This window comes from Lathyrus oleraceus, chromosome 4 (assembly GCF_024323335.1).
Source record: "Lathyrus oleraceus cultivar Zhongwan6 chromosome 4, CAAS_Psat_ZW6_1.0, whole genome shotgun sequence".
Taxonomy (NCBI): domain Eukaryota; kingdom Viridiplantae; phylum Streptophyta; class Magnoliopsida; order Fabales; family Fabaceae; genus Lathyrus; species Lathyrus oleraceus.
In genome coordinates, this window is record NC_066582.1 from 8,616,613 (window position 1) to 8,635,014 (window position 18,402).

Here is an 18,402-nt window from a genome sequence, read left to right on the forward strand (position 1 = left end):
CAAGATCACCGTAAATTAAGTGTTGCATTGATATGTCAAGATATTCTGCCGCTGGTTAACAAAGACCCATCAGTGAAGGTGAGTATAATTATATCTCATATCAAAACAAGATATAATTATACTCCATCTTACAAGAAAGTCTGGATTGCGAGGACAAAGGATGTTGAATAGGTACTCAGCAACTGGGAGGATTCATACAAAGAATTGCCACGGTTTTTATGGGCACTAAAAACATATGTCCCAGGAACTGTGGCAATTATGGAGACATTGCCAGCAATGATGCCAGACGGAACCTGTGTTACAGGTAATTGAATCTTTCACCGTCTCTTTTGGGCGTTTGACCCATGCATCAAAGGTTTTACATTCTGCAAACCCATTATTCAAATTGATACGGCAAATACAAGGGTACTTTGCTTATGGCGGTTGCACAAGACGGCAACAAAAATATCTTTCCCATTTCCTTTGCTCTAGTTGAAGGTGAAACGGCTGGTGGATAGGGTTTCTTTCTTCGATATCTCAGAACGCATGTGGCTCCACAAGCCAATCTCTGTTTGATTTCTGATAGACATGCTGCCATTGAGAGTGCCTACAATAACCATGACAACGGATGGCATGATCCTCCTTCTACCCATGTCTATTGCATTAGACATATTGCACAAAACTTCATGCGTGCAATAAAAGATAAGAATCTTCGCAAGAAGGTGGTGAATGATGTGTATGCTCTAACTCAACCGTCATTTCAATATTATCGTGATGAAATTAGACTGTCTAATGAAGACGCGGGAAGACAGCTGAATAACATACCAGTAAAGCAGTGGACAAGGGCATTTGATGGAGGTTGTCGATGAGGCCACATGACAACAAACCTTATGGAATGCATGAACGAGGTATTCAAAGGAATTAGAAATCTTCCAATAACTGCCTTGGTCAGACCGACTTATTATAGGTTGGCTTCTACGTTCGCAACCAGAGGTGAAAGATGGAGTGCGGTGTTAATGCCTGGGCAAGTATTCAGTGAATGTTGCATGAAAGTCATGAAAGAGGAGAGCATCAAAGCTAGCACACACGTTGTAACAGTCTTTGACCATCATAGGAAAAATTTCAGCGTCCAGGAAACAATGGACCACAACGAGTGGAGACCAAAATTAGCCTATGTTGTTAGACTAAACAGAAGTTGGTGCGATTGTGGAAAATTCCAGGCCTTTCGCATTCCTTGCTCCCATGTCATTGCAGCATGAGCATATACTCGTCAAGACGCTTACAACCATTTATCTGATGTGTAAAAGGTCCTCACTGTCATGAATGTATATAATAAAAGCTTCGCGGTGCTACCAATGGAGGAATACTGGCCTCCATACAAAGGTGACATAGTTTGGCACAACGACGAGATGCGTAGAAAGAAAAAAGGAAGGTCAAACAGCACACGTATCAGGACAGAAATGGATTTGACAGATAAAATGATAAGATTATGTAGTATCTGTCGTCAACCAGGACACAACAAGAACAACTGTCTCAATCGAGGAGCATCATCTGGGTCATAATCTTTTTGTAACATTGTATTTTTGTAACCTTCAATTATTATATATCATAAAGTTTTTGTTACAACGAGGTTCACAACAAACATCACTACAAAATAAGCTAACTGAAAACAGAATATTTCTAACATATTACAACAATCAAGGTGATGTCATCTCGACCGAACATCATTTCCCTAGCATCCTTATCAGTTTTCATTCGCACCCAACCAAAGATATTGTCGAGTCTCTCAATAATTCTAATTTTTTTCTCTTCTAGTATTTTCCCATCTAACCAACGAATCAACTCCCTCTTCAGTTGATCGAAAGTAGTGATGTTCCAGAAGAGCATCAACATCTAAGGTTTGTCTCTCGCATAAATCACCTTTCTGTACCGGCGACGAACACCAAACATGATTGTCAAATGATGAAATGAGATGTGGAAAAATAATTCACACAACACATCTATTTATAACAAAAAAATGCATTTTACACTGAGGTGTCAATCCAATTGGCGCCTCCTTTGGAAAAATACACATGGGCGTCAATTGAATTGCCTGCACCATGTGCCCTATCCAAGCAATTGGCGCATCCACTCTATTTTTAAGAGGAGACGCAAATTAGATTGACGCCTCCTCCTAAAAGTGGGGTACTTTGGGATTTTTTTCGAAAATATGGTTATTTTGGGGATTTTCTTGAAAAATTGGGTTATTTTGGTCAAAAAATCGATATATTTTTTCTAAATATATGTGTATTCAATACACTGAAAACATAAATAATCAAATTTAAAAAAAATATATTATATGTATTCAATGAATTAAACATAACAAAATTTTTGTATTTAGAATTCTTAACAAATGTCCAAACACTTTCTCAGTTTGGATTGACTTATTTGATTTTATCTTATGTTATAAATTTTCTGACATTATTTAAAAGAGCTTATTAAAACAATATTGCTTATAAAAAATTTTGAGTTTATTTTTATTAATTTTTAAACATAATTTATAAAAATAATTCATAACACATATAAAAATAGTTTTAAATTATCTTTTGTTAAAAAAAAAGTTTATGCAAATTTTTTCATAAGTATTCGTTTTGATAAGCACTTCTGCTATAAACTTAAAAAAAAATCTATTTAATAAGAGTCATGTTTAGAGTATTAAACTACTCATTCGAGGAAAAGGGTAGAATTAAAATTTTACTAGTTAGGGAATGGTACTTTTGTCTTTTGGAATCTAGACAAGTATGTATGTCTATATATATATATATATATATATATATATATATATATATATATATATATATATATATATATATATATATATATATATATATATATATATATATATATATATATTATATATATATATATATATATATATATATATATATATATATATATATATATATATATATATATATATATATATATTATAATATATATATATATATATATATATATATATATATTATATATATATAATATATATATATATATATATATATATATATATATATATATATATAGAGAGAGAGAGAGAGAGAGAGAGAGAGAGAGAGAGAGAGAGAGAGAGAGAGAGAGAGAGAGAGAGAGAGAGAGAGAGAGAGAGAGAGAGAGAGAGAGAGAGAGAGAGAGAGAGAGAGAGAGAGAGAGAGAGAGAGAGAGAGAGAGAGAGAGAGAGAGAGAGAGAGAGAGAGAGAGAGAGAGAGACTAAAAATCAGAAGAGAAAGAAAATCGAAAGGAGAAAAGAAAAAATCTCTTAATTCAACCCCACCTTTCATTTTCAAAGGGACAACTCTTCGGAAGAGCAAAAAAGGGCTTTCACTCGTTTCATCCTCCAAATATAAAATGATAAACTTCCTAATTTCTTCTACAACCTCGTCTTTAGCTCTAGGTTACACTTCTATAACCCAATCTCTTTCACTATATTTCATGAGCAATTGAAGTTTTGGTTTCAAGAAATTGGAAAAGACAAAAAGATTAAGTTTTAGAGTGCATGTATGTAGCTAGGAATAAAAGGGTTCCATCATCGTCTTTATTATCTCCTTCAGTTTCTACAAAGAGGTGGATTTCCCATCCCCTTAAGTTATGACTTCCCTCCTTGTGAAGCTTGGATTATGTATGATTTGATGCATATTAGATTGTTAGGTTTTGATTGTTTTGATACTGAAAATTGTTGTGATTTTATGTGTTCATTGATATTTTTTTATGTTTAGTATTATGGGTAATGATTAGGAATGTTTGGAGTAGATTAGGGTTGAGTTATATGTGGGGGGAAATTACGGTTTTTCACTCATAACAGGCTGGTAATGGATTACCATTAGTAGATAATTGATTACCTATGTAAACATTATGTTTTTAGCCTATTTTAGGGTTGATAATCGATTATCACGGGTTGGTAATTGATTACCCATCAGAAAAATGCATATCAATTAGACAGAACTGAATGGTAATCGATTACACCTATAGCAGATAATTGATTACCCGTCAAGAAATCATCATAACTTGAGTTTGGAAGCTCTGATATAGGTGATACCAATTACGTTAGAAAACTAATGCAAAGAGTTATACTTTAGTGAGTGTATGACATAGGTATTGATTAAGAAACAAAAACTTAATAACCAATAGAATGATAATGTTAAGACATTGTTTACGGTGTCTGAAACAAGAGGTATTAAAACACTTATAGAAATAAAGAGTAATAAAACTATATGGATATGTATAAAGATGATGTCAAGGCATTACTTGCAATGTCTAATACTAGAGATATTAAAGAAAGTACAGAAAGATAAAGTAAGAGAATTATATGTATATACATGTATATTATTGTTACTATATGTATATGTAAAGAAGGAGATATTAATCACATATCACAATATTAAAGAGTGAAAGAGACTTTCATTTATAGTTTGGATTATAGTTGAATAATTGGGACGCTAATTTGCACTCGTCCATATTAGGTTAGACTCTCGTTGGATTCATCCATGTTTATGAGATGGACTATGGAAAAAGACTATATAAGTATTTATTATATGCTTACACAATGAACTAAGTTCTGGTAAGGCAAACCTCGATTTATATATCCAATATAGGAATATCCTATGTTCTAAATTCATATATGGGTAATGGCAGGGAAAACCTGGACGTTATGTCTAGTTTAGGAAAATCTTGGGTACTAAGTTAAGAGATGGATAATGGCAGGAAAAACTTGGATGTTATATCTAATTTAGTTAAAAGATGGATAATTGTGTGCTTCATAAAAAATTTGGTTTTGAAAAACTTTTCAGATCAAAATCAGATTTAGAAAACATTTTGAAAATGTTTATAAATAAGCAGCGAAAAATAGAATTTTTTGGAATGTAAAGTATGGATAATAAATAGTTAAAGGGAAAGAGGTTATACAGGTTCAGTAAAAAATGACGTAGTCATGTCTGTTAGAACAAGATTTGGTTCAGTAAAAAATGACGTAGTCATGTCTGTTAGAACAAGATTTGGTTCTACGTCTATACCTTGAGTTTTGATGATAATAATATTGTATTTGTGTGAGAACAATTTTGGTACCCTAATGGTTTGTTATTGTGTAGCTTTAACAACCAGTTCTGATTCAGAATATATGACGTGCAACGTCATCAATTTCTGAACAATGTGTTCCAAATCCGCTTCAGCGCCAATTATTAGAAGTTCTGAAAGATGTTTTATATTGCCGCTACAATGATCTTTCTACTTCTGTGCTGATTCACTCATGAGAAGCTTATGAGGAGACATTATGTTGTTACTGTAATGTTCTATCAATTCATGCTTCTAGACGTGACTCTGATCACCAAACTTCTAAAGAATGACAAGCTTTTGAAGTTGTGTTATGTAGCTGAAGATTCTGAAGATCTCAAGCCAGACGATTGAAGTTATCAAGGTTCTCACTGAAGATTTTGAAGACTCTGAAGATTCTGAAGATCTCAAGCCATACAATTGAAGTTATCAAGGTTCTGACTGAAGATTCTGAAGACTCTGAAGATTCTAAAGATACTGAAGATCTCAAGCCAGACTATTGATATTGTCAAGGTTCTAACCAAAGATTCTGAAGTTTCTGAATCTGACTTTATGTTTCTTCATTTCATGTTTCATCAACTTTCATCAGAAGCCAATGAAACTTGAAGATAAGATCAAATGGGAACATGATCAAATAGTACATAGTACAAATTGAACATCCTTCCCACTACCTGATTCTATGGGCAAGGACAATACTATACGTCACACATGTAACTGATTTTGTAGGCATATGACAGTATGTAGTATCACTCATCTCCTATCAAACAGTGGATAATCGCTCTATGAGCTTTTCCATTTCTGCCCTCCAACGATCTTCTTCTTATGCTATATAAGTAAGACTTGGAGACTTGAAGAAAGCGTCGGTGACACAATATTTTGACAAGTCTATTTCTTTGTGAAAAACTATCATTTTGTTTGTACGCAGTTTTTATTTAAGTGTTTGTTTATTCATTTGTGTAAAATCTGCTTGTATAGAAGCACCTTATAACACACAAAATGTTATTCAAACAGTTTGTTTGATTCCTTGAGGAGGTTATCCTTGAGAAGACAAAGAAAATTTTTCTTTGTGAGTCCTTAAGAAGACTAGGGTATAGTTGGATCCTTGAGAAGACAAAGAAGGTTATTCTTTGTGATTATTGTAATTTGTTGATTATAGTGGATTAAGTCCTTTTGTATAAGGAAAAATCACCTTGGCGGGTAGACTGGAGTAGCTTTAAGTTTCAAGCGAACCAAGATAAAAATACTTGTGTTTTTATCTATTTGTTATTAACTTGCTAGTGGTGTGTTCTTGTTTTGGAAAAAGCTTTTGCTTATAAAACCCAATTCAAACCCTCATTTCTTGTGTTTTTCATACCTTAAATTGGCATAAGAGCTCTGGTTCTGATTGTGATAAAAGTTTTATCAACACCTCACCGTGTTCAGTACCGATCCAATTTGTGTGAGAAATAATGGTTGTTGCTAACATTGTTAACAAAAATGAAAGAGATCACTATAGTGATAAACCACCAATATTTGATGGTGAGAAATTTGATTATTAGAAAGATAGAATAGAAAGTTTCTTTCTTGGTTATGATGTTGGTCTCTAGGATCTTGTAGTTGATGGCTACATTCACCCAGTGAATGTTGAAGGAAATGTTATAGCAAGAAGTGTTATGATTGATCAACAGAAGAAAGATTTCAAAAATCATCACAAGGATGGAACCATATTGCTCAATGTTATCTCTTATACAGAGTATGAGAAGATAACAAATTGAGATTCTGCCAAATCCATCTTTGACTCTTTAAGGATGACTCATTAGGGGAATGCTCAAGTAAAGGAGACAAAGGCCTTGGCCTTAATCCAGAAGTACAAGGCATTCAAAATGGAAGATGATGAAACAGTTGAGACTATATTCTCAAGGTTTCAGATTCTTGTTGCAGGACTAAAAGTTTTGGACAAAGGATACTCTACAGTTGACCATGTCAAGAAGATTATCAGAAGTCTTCCCAAAAAATGGAGACCTATGGTAACTGCCTTGAAGATGGAAAAGGATCTCAACAGTATCAGTCTTGAAGAACTTGTTAGTTGTTTAATAAGTCACGAGATTGAGCTCGGAGAAGATGAACCTCAGAAAAGATGTAAATTTGTTGCCCTAAAGTAGAAGCCTGAGAAGACAAGATCCTATCAAGCTGAGGAAGAATCAGAAGGATCTGATGAAGACTCAGAAGATGGTGATGAGCTGTATCTAATTTCAAAGAGAGCCAACTGACTCTGGAACACAAGCAAAATGATCAAGGAAATTTTAGAGGATCCAGAAGGACTGCTGGTCGTTTTGATTCTTCGTTTGAACAGAAGAAGCAAGGTTTTAGAAAACAAGTTATATACTTCGAGTGCAAGGAGCCAGGCCATTGCAAAAATGATTGTCCTAAGCTAAAAAAGGACAGAATGCCTAAAAATAATTTTTCCAAAGGCAAGAAAGGGTTGATGGCCAGATGGGATGACTCAGAATCCGAAGAAGGAGATTCTGACGAAGAAAAAGCCAATGTTGCACTGATGGCAACGACAGATGATCCCACAGGTTCTGAAGAACCATAAGACAAGGTATTAGCAGAATCAGATTCCGACTCCGATTCTGAAGAGGTATTTTCTAACTTATCTCATTCTGATATTGAATCATGTCTTTTTGAAATACTGGAAAAGTACCAGAGTCTTCAGAGTAAATACAAGGACCTTAAATAAGTCCAAGTAGTTGCCTCTGAAACTCAGAGTGAGCTTGAGAAAGATATTTCCTCTCTAAATGAAAAAGTATTTTCTTTAGAAAGTAATAACTCTACTTTGAAAAGCAAAATTTCATAACTAGAGGAGGAAATAATCTCATAAGCTTCTGGTACTGATTGCGTCATTAGATATGATAGAGCATTCCAGTACTTTCTAGCTAAAAGCATATATATAAGCAAAATGGATTCCTTAATCTATGGGGCTAGAAAAAATGGACACAAAGGTTTAGGTTATACAAAAACTATAAAACCTGACTAACTTCAGAAGGTAAGACCAAAACCTCTTTATGTGCATTTTGTGCCTGTTGGCGCTGAGCTTGACATGTCTGCACAGACACAGAAACATACAAAGGATAAGAACTCAATTCTGAAACCTAAGTATCATACACAAATTCCCGATGATTATCCTTCTGCTAAAAGACCCAAAGTTGTAAGAAACTCTGGGAAAACTAACAAGAGAGGACCCAGAAAGTGGGTACCTAAGGATAAAACAATTTATGTTACAGACATCCTTAGCAGCTCAGCTGAAACACCAGTCATGGTACCTGAATAGTGGATGCTCGTGACACATGACGCGTCAAAGGTCTATGTTCCAAGATTTGGAACTTAAGCCTGGAGGCTTCGTTGGTTTTAGAGGAAACCAGAAAGGAAAGACCATTGGCTTTAGAACTATTGGTAACGGTAAACTTCCTTCTATTACTAATGTTCTTTTAGTTTATGGTCTGATGCATAAACTTTTGTCTATTAGTAAACTTAGTGACAATGTTTATGATACCATTTTTAATCAAAAGTCTTGTAAGGATGTTAATCAGAAAGATGGTACAATCCTTTTTAACGGAAAGAGAAAGAACAAAATTATAAAATTAGACTTTTTAATCTTGAAGATCAAAATGTAAAATGTCTAATGTCTGTTAATGAGGATCAATGGGTATGACATAGACATTTGGGCCATGTTAGCATGAGAAGGATTTCTCAGCTAAATAAGCTTAGACTAGTCAGAGATCTACCTGTCATACCCCAATTTTGTCTGGGCATTTTAAAACTTTCATACTTTCAACTTTATTTTTAGTTTTCATCACCTGCATAACATAACGTACATTTCATCATGAATAATACCTAAAATATCGGTCAGGATAAAATTCTCGAATATATAGACAGATTGGTTGAATCATTTCTCAAATATATGTGAAATCAGCGGGTAAAAGAGTTTCTAAATAAAGCTTACAAACATCAGTACTATTGATCTACGATTTGCGTAGTTTAACCTAGTGTGTTCGTTATATTTTTCGACTACTTTTTCAGTCGCATTTTGACCAGCATATGCCTGTTTTACCGGTCAGGATTTGTTTCAAAATTAAATCAAACATTGTATTTTTTCGAGAGGTTTATTTCACACTGATCATTTTAATGCATCCAGTTTAATTTTTTGAGCACTTTTTTGCCCGAATTTTATTCATTTTTAGTCGTTTTATTTTTATTCTTTTGTCAAATTAATCGGGATAATTAAATAGAAATTTTTTCATGCTCTTATTTTATTTTTATCACATTTATTTCAAAGGTTATGAATTTTATTTGATTTAGTTGATTTAAATTGTTGTAAATCAATTAAATCATCTAGAAGAGACATTATATGCATTTTAAATTATCTGTGTTTCTTTGATTCAATATTGATCATTGATTCAAATTAATTAAAGGTCTAAGTTTGCAATCCATATGCATTTTATTGTCCAATCAGAAATTAGAAATTAATTGAATAATATTTATAAAGAAAATCTAAAAAATAAACAAACATATCTCTCCCCACCAATTATAACGTGACACATTATTAATTAATAGAATAAAAATAATAATTGAAATAAGAGGAGGAATAGCCAACTCATAAAAAAATCTCTGGAAAATCAGATTTTTGAACGGATATATACTTCATCGTACTGTCCACTTGAGGACAAAAAAAACGTCTCTCTGAAAGACCCAACTGTCCACTCACAATAAGCAAAAAAGACCACCATCAAAAATGTCCCTTCCCATGTGACAATTTCAGAACTGTTATACGCGATCTTTTGGAAAAAAGCTCTGAAAAACTCTTCAACTATCTAACTAAGCTTGAAAGATACACATGATCAATTTAATATGTCCTTCCTTGCCAATTACTTTTACACTAAACATTGCTCTTTTATGTAATTTACTAAATCAATCTTTTTGAGAAATCAAAACAACCATATCAACCAGGTGGTGACCATTGTATTAAAACAATTCAAACTACACTTTTACCCAGCGGTTCTTTCATTTACCCGAGTTACATTCTCTCTCTCATGTCAATACGTTTTCTATTTTTCTTTTAACATGCTGCAGACCATTCAAAGTTTCTTTGTCTTCTCTTTCTTCAACCTCCAACCTAGAACCATTACTTCCATCTTTGTTTTAGGTAACTACATATTTCCTATGCTCATGTCAGTTTTTTGGTTTTTTTCGTGTTCATCTTGCTATATTTATCTACTGTGTATTCATTATTGTGGCGAGCAACATTCTTCACGTTCATCTTCTTATTGTCTTCGTGTTCATGTGGTCCATGTTCATCTTTTTCATGTTCATCTTCTTATCGTGTTCTTGTTCGTCGTCTTAACTCATTCATTATTTTGGGTCAATCTGGTTTATCAGTTAGTGTTTAATCAGTTTTCAAACATTAATAAGTGTGCTTTCTAAGTTTCTTTCAAATTGGACGATGAGGTTGAAGGAGAAGGGCGACCCAAAACGCAGCGGAATTTAAAAAAAAAATCTTATTTAGTGATCCTTACGAATGGGCATGATCAGTGATAGAATCGTTACCTCTTGTGACGATCGAAACCTTTGATGCAGATCTACGAAGCGATCACGAACGTTGAACGATGACAACGCCTCTACTCAGTCCACACGGACGGGATCCTTCAATCTCAGTGCTAGCTGTTACGAATGAAGGCTTTGAGAGAGAGAGAAAGAGAGAGAGAGAGAGAGAGAGAGAGAGAGAGAGAGAAATGAAATTGAAACTACACCAATGCTTCTGCACAAGGGTTCTATTTATAGAACCACTTATGTGGGCTGCAAGCTAAAAAGCCCACTTAAGTGTATGTGGCCCATATCTTATAATATGCCAAAATCACTTAAGTGCGTGGTACCTTACCATATTTCCTATTCTACTTAAGTACACCGTACCTTATGATGTTCTACAATTCACTTAAGTGCACCGTACCTTACGGTGTTCCTTAGTTACTCTATCTCTCATCAATCCGTCCTTTTGTGTGTGACCCTGTAGGTTTTCGCGGCATTGACAATTATATTAAATCATGTATTTAACATAATAAACAGTGAGCGGTATCTAGTAACACATCATTGCTACCCAAGACATGAAAATGTCATGTGATATGACAAATCCTTTTGTAATAATACTTATGTGTACAATTACCCTTTTACCCTTATGTCTATATTGAACACAATGCATAGACCGTGCCATCCTTGTCCAGTTCAATATTGGGCCCATAGACATTTATCCTGTTACGCAAGATGGGCAAATTCCATCTAGGTCACTCATGTCCCTCAGCATGCTTTGTGGAGTACCCATCAACTGTCTTTATGGTCATCCAGTTACGGACAACGTTTGATCAACAATAAGGCACTCGACTCTACATCTAGGGTCCATAGTGGTTTCAGGTCGAAGGGTGGTATACACCATTATCACCATGAGAATAACTTATGACACTTTGCATAACATTCTATATAATATTCTCATATCGTGTCAATCCAGTATAAATATTACTCTTAATATTCATACCTATGTTTAAGACTTGATAACTCCTTATCCATGATCTATGAGATGTGATCATCAGTCTATATACATAATAGTCTTAATGCTTTAATGTTATCGCACTTCACAATAAGGCTCGACTACAGATACTTTAAGAATAATGTCCTTATGTTTAATGTGATCTCATGATTAAGTCACACTTGATACATTAAACGGACTAGCTATTCTATGGACTTTATTAAACAACCATAATAAAGAAAAAGCCTTTTATTATTAATAAATAATTCGATACAAGTAACAAAAGTATTGGCCTCTAGGGCTTACTCCAACAATCTCCAACTAGCACTAGAGTTAATCAGGCATACCCCTAATGCCCATAGATCTAGTATGGCCATCATGCTTCAGTTGTGCAAGAGGCTTTGTCAATGGCTCGGCAATATTGTCAAGTGTAGGTACTCTGCATATTTTCATATCTCCTTTATCTATTATCTCTCAAATGAGGTGATAACGCCTAAGTATGTGTTTGGATCATTGGTGAGATCTAGGCTCCTTAGCTTGTGCGATAGCACCGTTGTTATCACAATAGAGACCAATGGGATCCACAATGCTAGGAACTATGCCAAGTTCACTAATAAACTTTTGGATCCAAACAGCTTCCTTTGCTGCACTTGAGGCAGCAATATACTTGGCCTCGGTTGTAGAATCAGCAACTGTATCTTGCTTTGAACTTTTCCAACTCACAGCGCCACCGTTTAAGCAAAACATATAACCAGATTGTGATTTAAAGTCATCCTTATCTGTCTGGAAGCTAGCATCGGTGTATTCAATTACAGTAAGCTCTTCCTGACCTCCATATATCAAGAATGAGTCCTTAGTCCTTCTCAAATACTTAAGGATATTCTTGACAGCTACCTAATGAGCATCACCGGGATTAGATTGGTACCTACTCGTTGCACTTAAAGCATACGAGACATCTGGTCGAGTACATAACATGGCATACATGATAGATCCTATTGCAGATGCATATGGAATCTTATTCATGTGATCCCCTTCTTCCTTATTTGAAGGGGATTGTGTTTTTGATAGACACATGCCATGTTGCATAGGTATGAATCCTTTCTTGGAATCATGCATATTAAAGCGTCTCAGTACTTTGTCTATGTATGTACTCTGACTTAGGCCAAGCAGTTTTTGTGATCTATCTTTATAGATTCTGATTCCTAATATATATGCTGTTTCACCTAGGTCCTTCATAGAAAAGCATTTCCCCAACCAAGACTTTACTTGTTGTAGGGTAGGGACATCGTTTCCAATGAGTAATATGTCATCTACATATAATACCAGGAAAATGATCATGCTCCCACTAACCTTCTTGTAGACACAAGACTCATCTTCGTTCTTGATGAATCCATATTGTTTTATTGTTTCATCAAAATGAAGATTCCAGCTTCTGGAAGCTTGCTTCAATCCATAGATTGATCTTTGTAACTTACATATCTTTTGGGCTTCTTCTGGTATGTCAAATCCTTCAGGTTGTGTCATGTACACATCCTTAAGAAGATTCCTATTAAGGAAAGCAGTTTTGACATCCATCTGCCATATTTCATAATCATGATATGCAGCAATAACAAGTAAAATCCGAACAGATTTAAGCATTGCAACTGGTGAAAAGGTTTCATCATAGTCAACCCCATGAATTTGTTTATATCCTTTTGCAACCAGTCTTGCCTTATAGGTATGTACCTTACCATCCATGTCAGTCTTCTTTTTAAAGACCCACTTGCATCCTATAGGGTTAACTACAGGAGGTTCTACCAAGGTCCAAACTTGGTTTGTGTACATGGAATCCATTTCAGATTTCATGGCTTCTAGCCACTTCTCAGACTCGGAACCAGTTATGGCCTCTTGGTAGGTCACAGGCTCATCTTGATCCATGAGTAATACATCACCTTGATCAGTTATGAGATATCCATATCTCTCAGGTAGGTGACGTATCCTGCTTGACCTACGCTAGTCTTATTCTACTTAAGCAGGTTGCTCTTCCACATCTACTTATGTTTCCTGCTCTAATTCCTCCATAGGTGTATCAATGCTTTGTGATTCTTTAATTTCTTCAAGCTCTACTTTCCTCCCACAGATTCCTTTGGAAATAAAATCATTTTCTAGGAAAACTCCAGTTCGAGCGACAAACGCTTTGCCCTCAGAAGGACTGTAGAAGTAATACCCTTTTGTTTCTTTAGGATACCCCACAAATAAGCATTCGTCAGATTTGGGCTCAAGCTTAGTTGAAATTTGTCGTTTCACATAAACTTCGCAACCCCAAATCTTCATGTATGACATATGTGGTTTCTTACCACTCCATATCTCATATGGTGTCTTCTCAACCTTTTTGGATGGAACACGGTTAAGTGTGTAAGCTGATGTCAATAGTGCATGTCCCCAAAAGGAGTTAGGAAGATCGGCGTGAATCATCATGGATTGGACCATGTCTAACAGGGTTCGATTTCTTCTTTCAGATACACCGTTCCATTGGGGTGTTCCAGGAGGAGTAAGTTGGGATAGGATCCCACACTCTTTCAGATGGTCATCAAACTCTAGGCTTAAATACTCACCACCTCGATCTGATCGAAGAGTTTTAATATTCTTACCTAGTTGGTTTTGTACTTCATTCTTGAATTCCTTAAACTTTTCAAAGGACTCTGATTTGTGTTTCATTAAATACACATAAACCATATCTACTGAAATCATCAGTAAATGTGATGAAGTACTGAAAACCTCCTCTGGATGGTATGTTCAGTGGTCCACATACATCAGTATGTATGAGGGCCAAAAGATCATTAGCTCTTTCACCTTTTCCTGTGAATGGAGACTTTGTCATCTTTCCAATTAAACAAGATCTGCATGTCTCATATGATTCATAATCAAAAGAGTCCAAGAGTCCATCTTTATGGAGTTTGGAAATGCGTTTCTCATTTATGTGGCCTAATCGACAATACCAAAGGTAAGTTGGATTTAACTCATTAGGTTTCATCCTTTTAGTATTAATGTTATAAATAGGCATTTCAAGATCAAGGACATATAATCCATTGTTCATTTGTGCAGTAGCATAGAATATATCATTCAAGTAAATTGAGCAACAATTATTCTTTATTATAAATGAAAAACCAAACGTGTTCAAACAAGAAACGGAAATAATATTCCTGCTAATTACAGGTACATAATAACAATTCTCTAACTGAATTATTAAACCACTAGGTAAAGTCAATACATAAGTTCCTATGGCTAAAGTAGCAACCTTTGCTCCATTGCCAACTCGTAGGTCAACTTCACCTTTTGCCAAACCTCTACTCCTTTTTAGCCCCTGCACATTGGTACAAATGTGAGAACCGCATCCAGTATCTAATACTCATGATGCAGAAGTAGATAAATTAATTTCAATAACAAAAATACCTGAAGTTGAAGTCTCTATTCCATTCTTCTTATCTTCCAGGTACTTTGGGTAGTTTCTCTTCCAGTGTCCGGTCTTACCGCAATGGAAACATGTGCCTTCCTTTGTTATTCCTCCACTAGGCTTCAAAGTAGCAACAGTGGGTTTAGGTTTGGCAACTTCCTTGTCTTTCCCTTTATCACCCTGCTTGGTGGGTCTTTTGTTATGTCTCTTTCCATTTTCGATCATCAGAATGAACTTCCTTTTTGACTTCAGATTCTGCTCAGCAGTTCTTAACATGGCTAGCAGTTCAGGAAGAGATTTGTCCATATCATTCATATTGAAATTAAGGATAAATTGACTGAATCTATCTGGCAACGATTGCAAGATCAAATCAGTCGCAAGTTCCTTTACGAGGGGAAACCCAACCTCTCAAGGTTTTCCACATACCCAATCATCATGAGCACATGGGGACCTATAGGGGCTCCCTCAGCTAACTTGCCTTGAAAAAGGGCTTTTGAAACTTCAAAACCTTTCATTCCTTGCTTGCTCTTGAATGAGCATCTTCAGGTGTTCGATCATATCGAACACTGCCATATTCTCATGTTGCTTTTGCAACTCTGAGTTCATGGTAGCTAGCATGAGGCAAGTAATTTAATTGGCATCGACATGCTTCTTATAAGCATTTCTTACTTCCTTAGGTGCAGAACTAGGAGGCTCCTCTTCAGGAACAGGTTTCTCCAAGACATACAACTTTCTATCATGTTTGAGGACAATCCTCAGATTTCGGTGTCAATCCAGAAATTTTGTCCCAGACAATTTTTCCTTGTCAAGGATTGATCGCAAAATGTTGTTAGAGGTGTTTGTTGTCATGGTAATCTACATGAAAATAATGAAAATATAAGTATCAATAACATATTTAATCAGGCTTTTAATTAAATGTGCTCCCACTATTTTACTCAAAACAAATGACCCTCACCATTTTATTCGGAAAATCCCGTTGGAAGATTTTCTAGTGGGTCGAGATCCACATTTCACTTTGTTTTAAGTCCGTGTAGGCGGATTACACAAAACTAGGTTATTTAGGTAGGAACTCCTTCCAATTGTATCTAATACAACTCTCGAATATTTTAGTTGGGTGAATAACTCCTTATTCCAATCCATCACATGTATCATTTCCAACTCTTGCTTCTAAACATATATAATCTTATTATAATTTGTTTAGTTAAGTTTGACCCATTGTTTTAGAAATTGGATATTACAATTATCCCATCGCATCTTACTAATATAGAACATGCACCTCGCGTAGGCGAAACCTACATTATCCGATACTAGTCTTGATGAGTGCTAAAACTTGGAAAGCATAAACTTAATATTTAATTCGAGGGAATTTGCAATTATTCTGATCTCACCGGCTTATTTATCATATAAATCGTCTCTCACATGCATCAACATACATTCACATGCATCAACATACATAATGAAACAGTTATGGCCCCTAGAGCAATTGTTCTCCCAAACCAATGAGAGAACCTAAGCTAACCTAATAACGATCTAAGCTTCTCCAAGCAAGATATCAAGGTTGTCCTCCTTTGATATTGTATTCTTCTCTTTCTTCATAACATTACATTATACAAAAGAAACTCATTTTACATACGAGGGAGTGAGATGAGAAAAGAAGTTACATTAAGAGATTAAAAGAGGGTCACGACACGCAGGTCGTATTTTAAAATCGCAAAATAAAATAAAGGAAAACTAAGGCCATAACCGATCACCACAAAACAATAATAATAAACACATTATTATTAATTTAAATTCTGTTAATTAATTAAAACCAAATTAAATTTTCGGCGACCAATCACACTAGGCAGAGTTAGCCAGGGTTCCGTTGCCCGGTCAGCGACGGGGGGTCAAGGGGGCAGTGCCCCGACTCAAATTTTAATGAATAATTCATTTGAAATCGACGTCGTTTTTCACATCAACACTTGATACTTTAAAGCACAACTCTTGCGCAGTCACAACCCTAATCGCATAACTCTTTGACAGCACAACCCTTGTACCGTCATTAACCCTAATGCACCAATTTCAGACCGTCAAACACACCTCGATTATTAATTTAGTATGATTGATCAACACGTCATTGCTTCACCATACTAATGTCGGATCAAGAAGCAAATGGCCATTTATCGCTCAAAGGAAAACAATCATTAAGTGTTTGAATGAACGAAACAGAAACAGTATATCATATATACCGTATTTTGCACCAGGATTACTTATATCATATATATAACTTGATCGATCTCAATTGCATAACCTATGGACGATCAATGTATCGCTGCTTCAACATACTAATGTCGGACTCCGAAGCATAGTCAACATCAACCATCCAAATCGTACACACATGATGCCAAATTTAATTACTCGTTTATTCTTTGATTCATTATGTCTTTTAATCATATTAATACAGAAAATACAGAAAATAAACAGTTATCAGATGCATGGTTTCGTAAGTGGCTCTGATACCACTGAAGGAGAAGGGCGATCCAAAACGCAACGGAATTTAAAAAAAAAATCTCCTTTAGTGATCCTTACGAATGGGCATGATCAGTGATAGAATCGTTACCTATTGTGACGATTAAAACCTTTGATGCAGATCTACGGAGCGATCACGAATGTTGAACGATGACAACGCCTCTACTCAGTCCACACGAACGAATTCCTTCAATCTCAGTGCTATCTGCTACGAATGAAGGCTTTGAGTGAGAGAGAGAGAGAGAGAAAAACGAAATTACAACTACACCAATGCTTTTGGACAAGGGTTCTATTTATAGAACCACTTGTGTGGGTTGCAAGCTAAAAAGTCTACTTAAGTGTATGTGGCTCATATCTTATAATATGCCAAAATCACTTAAGCGCGTAGTACCTTACCATATTTCGTATTCTACTTAAGTATACCGTACCTTACGATGTTCTACAATTCACTTAAGTGCATTGTACCTTACGGTGTTCCTTAGTTACTTTATCTCTCATCAATCCGTCGTTTTGTGTGTGACCCTGTAGGTTTTCGCAGCATTGGCAATTATATTAAATCACGTATTTAACATAATAAACAATGAGCGGTATCTAGCAACACATCACTGCTACCCAAGACACGAAAATGTCATGTGATCTGACAAATCCTTTTGTGATAATACTTATATGTACAATTACCCTTTTGCCCTTATGTCTATATTGAGCACAAGGCATAGACCGTGTCATCCTTGTCTAGTTCAATATTGGTCCCATAGATATTTATCCTGTTACGCAGGATGGGCAAATTCGATCTAGGTCACTCATGTCCTTCAGCATGCTTCGTGGAGTACCTATCAACTGTCTTTAT